This window comes from Aquarana catesbeiana, linkage group LG03 (genome assembly GCF_042186555.1).
Source record: "Aquarana catesbeiana isolate 2022-GZ linkage group LG03, ASM4218655v1, whole genome shotgun sequence".
Lineage (NCBI taxonomy): Eukaryota > Metazoa > Chordata > Amphibia > Anura > Ranidae > Aquarana > Aquarana catesbeiana.
Genome location: NC_133326.1, coordinates 326,461,293 through 326,468,706, shown reverse-complemented (window position 1 = coordinate 326,468,706; position 7,414 = coordinate 326,461,293). Strand labels below are relative to the sequence as shown.

At 46.1% G+C, this 7,414-nt stretch overlaps 1 long non-coding RNA gene across 1 annotated transcript; it reads left to right on the top strand.

The window, feature by feature from the left end:
• The first annotated feature begins 2,920 nt into the window (after positions 1 to 2,920).
• On the top strand, positions 2,921 to 4,098 carry LOC141134544 (uncharacterized). The gene is made up of 3 exons (XR_012243194.1): positions 2,921 to 3,019; positions 3,227 to 3,401; positions 3,999 to 4,098. It is a non-coding gene; the product is annotated as an uncharacterized lncRNA (long non-coding RNA).
• Positions 4,099 to 7,414: the final 3,316 nt, after the last annotated feature.

Below are 7,414 nucleotides of genomic sequence, written 5' to 3'. Positions count from 1 at the left end.
TTCACATGTGACAATGGTTTGACAGTACAAAAATTACAGTAACATTAAAAAGTGCCATCAAGGGTAGTTGAAAGCTGTTGCTTAGAATACATGCAGATGTGACCTCAACAGTTTCGCGGATTGACCGCTTCTTCAGGAGAAGTCCAAGTAAATTCTCTAAGAATAATTACACATATGGTAAGAAAACATATGGGGTGCAAAACCATAAAGACAGTGAAAATATTGAGGATACATAGCCATTGGAGTGATAGATCAGTTGAAATACAGAAATATAAACTCATCAACCACTGCCCTAAGCGGGCTGGCACGGCACTGTGAGACACCCAAATGGGGCCTTCTCCCGGGGGCGAGCACAGGGGACTTTGCTACGGCTGGACACACTATTGTGTAAAGAGAATGAGGGACATATTAATTGATGAAAACATGGGGCAATTGTGAGAAAAACCACCCAGACAGAAGGAAAAGATGGTAGCCGGGCTGGGGGGAAGGGGAAAGGGAAGGGAAGGATGGAGCGGAGGGGGGGGAGAAGGAGAGAGGGGGAAGAAGGGAAACCAAGAGGGAGGGAGGGAGGGAGGGAGAGGGGGAAGAGAGAGGGGAGGGAAAGGGAGGGGGGGAAAGGAAAGGGGGGGGAGGAAGGCGAGGGGAGGGGGGTGGGGGGGGAAAGGAAGAGAAAAGATGGGGAAAAAAGGGGGAAGGGGGGGAAGGGGGGGAGGGGGGAAGAGGAGGAAAAAAGGAGGGGGAAGAGGGGAGGGGGAAAGGGAGGGAGGGAAAAGGAGGGGGAGGAAGAAAGGAAGGGAGGGGAAGGGGGGGGGAAGAGAGGGATAGGAAAGGGAGAAAGGGAGGGAAGGCATGGCAGGTGGTGGTGGAGGGGGGGGGGGAAGGGGGTAGAAAGAAACAGGGTCAGCCCTTCACCTCAAGTGTATCTGATGAATATTGGATATGGCCAGAAAGGAACCTACCCTGTTAAAATACCAATGGAGGTCCAATAAGTTACACCTGGGAACAGGGATTGTCTTAAATACTATATAGTTTGATGATTGTTGTAGGTTGCTGTATTGCAGTTTATTAAAGGTGGATAACACGGTGAGTGAGCACTGCAAGTGTTGATGGTCTCAGCAAGCCTATAGGATTACACTGCAAAAGTGACCAAAGGGCATAGTCAAGTTCTGGGCAAAAAAAGCATATAAATGCTGCAAATGTTAATGGTCTCAGCAAACCTATAGGGTTAAACTGCAATTGACCAGAACACATAAACAGATTCTTGGCAATAGAGCCTGTTTGGCTAATAGGTAACAACAAACTATGACAGAGAGGGGAGTAAGGGCTTAGAAATGAACTTACTTGCAGATGATCATAGCGTGCATAGCATATCAGGTGTCCGCCGTGGATACAAGACCGCCATAGCGGCGGCCTTATATGCCCCCAACCCGGAAGGAGTGCGGCGCTCGAGCGTCCGCAACACTGCTTCCGGGTCAGGCTTTCACCTAGAGCGCACGCGCGGTCAGAGATCCGCACCTGCGTCTAGCCCAAAGAGGTGGCAGTGATAAACACTGCCTGAAGGAGGCAGAAGGACGGAGCCCGATCCTAAGGAGGGACCCCACCTCTGCCTGGAAAGCCACATGCCCGCCACCGAGGGAGAATAAACTCCTCACGCCGTATATTGGTGGTGAGGGTATTAAAATAGCTGGAAACAGAACAATACAATGGTATACACAACATTTCTAAACAATGCGTTCGATCGACCAATCCGAACGCCTGTAAATAGACAACTCGTCAATTTATTGTAATGTGATGAATCACAGGATCACAGAATAATGGTGCATAATGTTACAAAATGAAAAACAAGGAGAACCAGTCATTGTTTTACACTATACATATTATTTGACATCAAAACGAGCTGCTCTCTGTACTGGAGATATGACAACTGCGGGGCTTTTTATGTGGGCAAGACCATCAGGGAGCTGAGGCAGCGGCTGGGAGATCATTTATATGCATCAACAAATGGCAAACTCACTACTGTGCGGCGCCACATTGGAATTCATCACAGATTTAATCTGGATTATGTGAAATTTACCATATTGGAGGTTATCCCAGAGGACCCCAGAGGGGGCGACTGGGATCGAGAAATCCTCAAACGGGAATCGTTCTGGATAGAACGATTAAACGCGCTTACTCCCCCAGGCCTCAATGTGGAACATACATATAAACATTTCCTTTAATAAAGTTGATGCTGATGGTCGGCCCAGTCCTGCTCTTGCTCCCTGGTGGTCTTGTTCCTCACCAACATCGGATTGTTCTTGTTTTCTTCCCCCTTGTTTCCCTCCCTCCCCCCCTTCCCCCCCCCCTTTTTCCCCCCCTCCTTTCTCCCATCCTTTCCTTTTTCACCTCCTCCTTTCCTCCCTTTTTTTGCTTTGTCCCCATTATTGGGAATTCCGTTTGTCATATCTCCAGTACAGAGAGCGGCTCGTTTTGATGTCAAATAATATGTATAGTGTAAAACAATGACTGGTTCTCCTTGTTTTTCATTTTGTAACATTATGCACCATTATTCTGTGATCCTGTGATTCATCACATTACAATAAATTGACGAGTTGTCTATTTACAGGCGTTTGGATTGGTCGATCGAACGCATTGTTTAGAAATGTTGTGTATACCATTGTATTGTTCTGTTTCCAGCTATTTTAATACCCTCACCACCAATATGCAGCGTGAGGAGTTTATTCTCCCTCGGTGGCGGGCATGTGGCTTTCCAGGCAGAGGTGGGGTCCCTCCTTAGGATCGGGCTCCGTCCCTCTGCCTCCTTCAGGCAGTGTTTATCACTGCCACCTCTTTGGGCTAGACGCAGGCGCGGATCTCTGACCGCGCGTGCGCTCTAGGTGAAAGCCTGACCCGGAAGCAGTGTTGCGGACGCTCGAGCGCCGCACTCCTTCCGGGTTGGGGGCATATAAGGCCGCCGCTATGGCGGTCTTGTATCCACGGCGGACACCTGACATGCTATGCACGCTATGATCATCTGCAAGTAAGTTCATTTCTAAGCCCTTACTCCCCTCTCTGTCATAGTTTGTTGTTACCTATTAGCCAAACAGGCTCTATTGCCAAGAATCTGTTTATGTGTTCTGGTCAATTGCAGTTTAACCCTATAGGTTTGCTGAGACCATTAACATTTGCAGTATTTATATGCCTTTTTTGCCCAGAACTTGACTATGCCCTTTGGTCACTTTTGCAGTGTAATCCTATAGGCTTGCTGAGACCATCAACACTTGCAGTGCTCACTCACCGTGTTATCCACCTTTAATAAACTGCAATACAGCAACCTACAACAATCATCAAACTATATAGTATTTAAGACAATCCCTGTTCCCAGGTGTAACTTATTGGACCTCCATTGGTATTTTAACAGGGTAGGTTCCTTTCTGGCCATAGCCAATATTCATCAGATACACTTGAGGTGAAGGGCTGACCCTGTTTCTTTCTTCCCCCTTTTTCCCTCCCCCCCCCCTCCACCACCACCCGCCGTGCCTTCCCTCCCTTTCCCCCTTTCCTATCCCTCTCTTTCCCCCCCTTCCCCTCCCTTCCCTTCTTCCTCCCCCTTCCCCTCCACCCCCTTTTCCCTCCCTCCCTTTCCCCCTCCCCCCCTTCCTCTTCCCCCTCCTTTTTTCCTCCTCTTCCCCCCTTCCCCCCCCTTCCCCCTTTTTCCCATCTTTTCTCTTCCTTTCCCACCCACCCCCCTCCCCTCGCCTTCCTCCCCCCCCATTTCCTTTCCCCCCCTCCCCTCCCTTTCCCTCCCCTCTCTCTCCCCCCCTCTCCCTCCCTCCCTCTTGATTTCCCTTCTTCCCCCTCCCTCGTTTTCTCCCACCCCCCCTCCGCTCCATCCTTCCCTTCCCTTTTCCCTTCCCCCCAGCCAGGCTACCACCTCTTCCTTCTGTCTGGGTGTTTTTTTTCACAATTGCACCATGTTTTCATCAATTAATATGTCCCTCATTCTCTTTACACAATAGTGTGTCCAGCCGCAGCAAAGCCCCCCGTGCTCGCCCCCGGGGGAACGCCCCAATTGGGGCGTCTCACAGTGCCGTGCCAGCCCGCTTAGGGCAGTGGTTGGTGAGTTCATATTTCTGTATTTCAACTGATCTATCACTCCAATGGCTATGTATCGTCAATATTTTCACTGTCTTTATGGTTTTGCACCCCATATGTTTTCTTACCATATGTGTAATTATAGTCATTTGATTCTTAGAGAATTTACTTGGACTTCTCCTGAAGAAGCGGTCAATCCGCGAAACTGTTGAGGTCACGTCTGCAAGTATTCTAAGCAACAGCTTTCAACTACCCTTGATGGCACTTTTTAATGTTACTGTAATTTTTGTACTGTCAAACCATTGTCACATGTGAAATCTATATTGTGTGTATATATAGATATTTAAAAAAAAACTTTTTGATGTTTTTCCAAATATATTTGAAATTTTACCTTTAATTTGTATTGTTGTATGAGGTACCGGTATAGTCCAAATAATTTTGGGGTGGCGAGGTGGGACGCGATTGGAGTAGTCCCACCCGCCTAGAATTTTTTCTCCCCTCCCCCTCCCATTTCTGCTCCATTCAATTACCTATAAAGGATGATGGTAACCAAAGTCTATTCATTAAGTACTATTCTTGTGGCAACCATCTCATAAAATTGTGTTAGTAGAAGTTTGGTGAGAGACAATTTGCGCTTTTCAGACTCGTGCTTGTTCCAATCGTTTTACTGCTGTTCAGTTTGTGCTTGTGGGTTTGTATCTGGTTTTCAGTGCGTGTAGTCAGTTCATATCTGTTTTTCAGTGCGTTTTTGTCCACTCATTACTGAATTTCACCTCGCTCTTCACAGACCTTGCTGTTCTTCAGTGCGTTCTATTTAGTTCGTTCTGACCAGCCGACCATTTTGAAGCCATGTTCGTGCTGTGCGGGGGCTTGGTGTTTGGCTTCTATCTTTGACCCAAGCCCAGTCCATGAACAGGGTGAGGAGGAGGACCAAGAATTGGTTGCTCCAGCGTGACCAATTCTCTCATATGCCTTTGTTGCGGGAGATCCAAGAGAATAACCCCGATGATTTCAGGAATTATCTCCGGATGACGGACCCCATTTTTCACCATCTGTTGGCTTTGCTGTCCCCTTATATCAGCAGGCAGGACACCTGCATGCGGCAAGCCATCACTCCTGAGCAGAGGCTAGTCGCCACGTTGCAGTACTTGGCGACTGGGAGAAGCCTGCAGGACCTCAAGTTCTCGACAGGCATCTCCCCCCAGGCTCTGGGGATCATTATTCCAGAGACCTGTTCTGCCATCATTCAGGTCCTGCAGAAGGACTATATTAAGGTAAGATTTCTCCTTTAACATCACATTCTATGTATTTAATGTTTGCTAATGTATTGTATTTCTTTCATCATTCCCCAATTACCATGATTGTAATATGCTGTGAATGTCCCCTTTGTTCCCATGCATGCTGGAATTTTTCAAATTTCGTTTTTTGTCCTTCATGCATATTGGCCTTCACTAACCTCCCCAGAATGCTATCCTGGGCCCATATCCACCTAGCCTGGTCACTTAACAATGTATTTTGTGAGCTCCATTGTAGTGCTTTATCCTAAACACCCCCTAAAATGTGTCCAAATGTTATTTGTGTCCTTAAATTCAGGCAGGGTGCAAGAGGCTTTTTTTTTGGGGCCCCAAATCATTTGGAACCCTTCCTCCCCCCCAACCGCTAAATCAACCCATACCAATCCTCTATCTTCTGACTTTGCCAAACCCATACACACTATACCTACCTCTTTTGTAGTCATATTTATGGATGAATTCACCAAAGCATGTATTGAAAGGGCCTGCCTGAATACTTTCAAATGGTACTGTTTAAAGTTTTGTTCTCCTATTATTATCTTGATAGGTAATTTCAGAATGTAAAAATGTGCTTCCATTTGTACAGTGTGTATTTATATTTTTGTATTATGACACTTCTTACCTGTCCAGTGGGCTGCCAATAGTGTAAGTAAGGAGGGGCTGGCCAAAGTAAAACACATTATTTATGCATTCAGCTCTCAATGGAGTTGAGAGGGTTACCTGTCCAAAACACACCCCCCTAAAATATTTTCAAGGGGGGTGAGGAATCTGATAAGTGGACCTTATATTTTTGCCTTTAAATACTCCTTAAAATAAATGTTATACTGATGTTGGCCAAGAATGTTTGTGTCTAATCTGCTTGCAATGTTTATGTGCAAAATGACTATTTTTTTTTTCTTATTTGACTCCACAGTTTCCTTCAAAGCCACAGGAATGGCAGACAGCGGTGGGACTTTCCTAACTGCGGAGGGGCAATCGATGGGAAGCACGTCCACATTGTCCCACCACCCCATTCGAGCTCATACTATTATAATTACAAGGAGTTTAATAGTATTGTGTTCATGGCGGTGGTGTCGGTGACATATGAGTTTCTGTATGTGGACGTGGGGAGGAATGGCCGGATGTCGGATGGTGGAGTATTTGCCCTGACCGAGCTCTATCGACATCTCGAGAGTGGTGGATTGGGATTGCCACATCCAGAAGAGAACCTGGAAGGACTACCATTTGTCTTTGTTGCAGATGAGGCATTCAGTCTGGGTGACCACGTGATGAGGTCATTCCCCCAGAGGACCCTCACCCCGGAGAAGAGGGTTTTTAATTACCGGCTGGCCAGAGCCAGAAGAGTTGTGGAGAATGTCTTTGGGATAATGGCCAGCCGGTTCCGCCTATTTCACGCAGCCATAAATATGGCGGAGTACAAACTAAATCACATAATTTTATGTTGCTGCATCCTGCATTACTTTTTGAAATGCAATAATCCTAATTATGTAGCCTCAGTTGAGCCTGAGGCCAGACTTCAGGAAACACTGACGGCCCTGGAAGCGGGCTGTCCTGGCTTGCCCCCGAAAATAGAGCCCGTGAAGTGCGAGAAAAATATGTAGAATATTTTGCAGGTAGGGGGGCCATTGCTATGCCAGCACATTTTGAATGAGTTTTCTCTTTTATCAGATAAAATCTTGATTTTCATTTACTGCTCGGGTTTATTTTTGCTGTCTCCTAGGTTCTCCTAGTGCACTTGTAGTGCCAAGTGTTTTTTCCATTATTAAATAACACCCATTGTCACTGTAAACACCAACTTAACACAAAAACTAGTATTGATCGTTGAAAGAAAAATCCACACATTGTTGAGTATAAAACATTTTACTCCTTGCACATTCACATGTGCATTTTTAAAACATTTGGCGGTAAAAAATACACCTTTTTTTTTTCAAAGTTTTACCTTGAAATTGTTTAAAAAATACAGAAACAGGCATGTTTCCAAACATAACATACACAACTCTGAAACTTACAAAGTTCAACATTGCAAAAAAGAAGGCAATATCAGACAT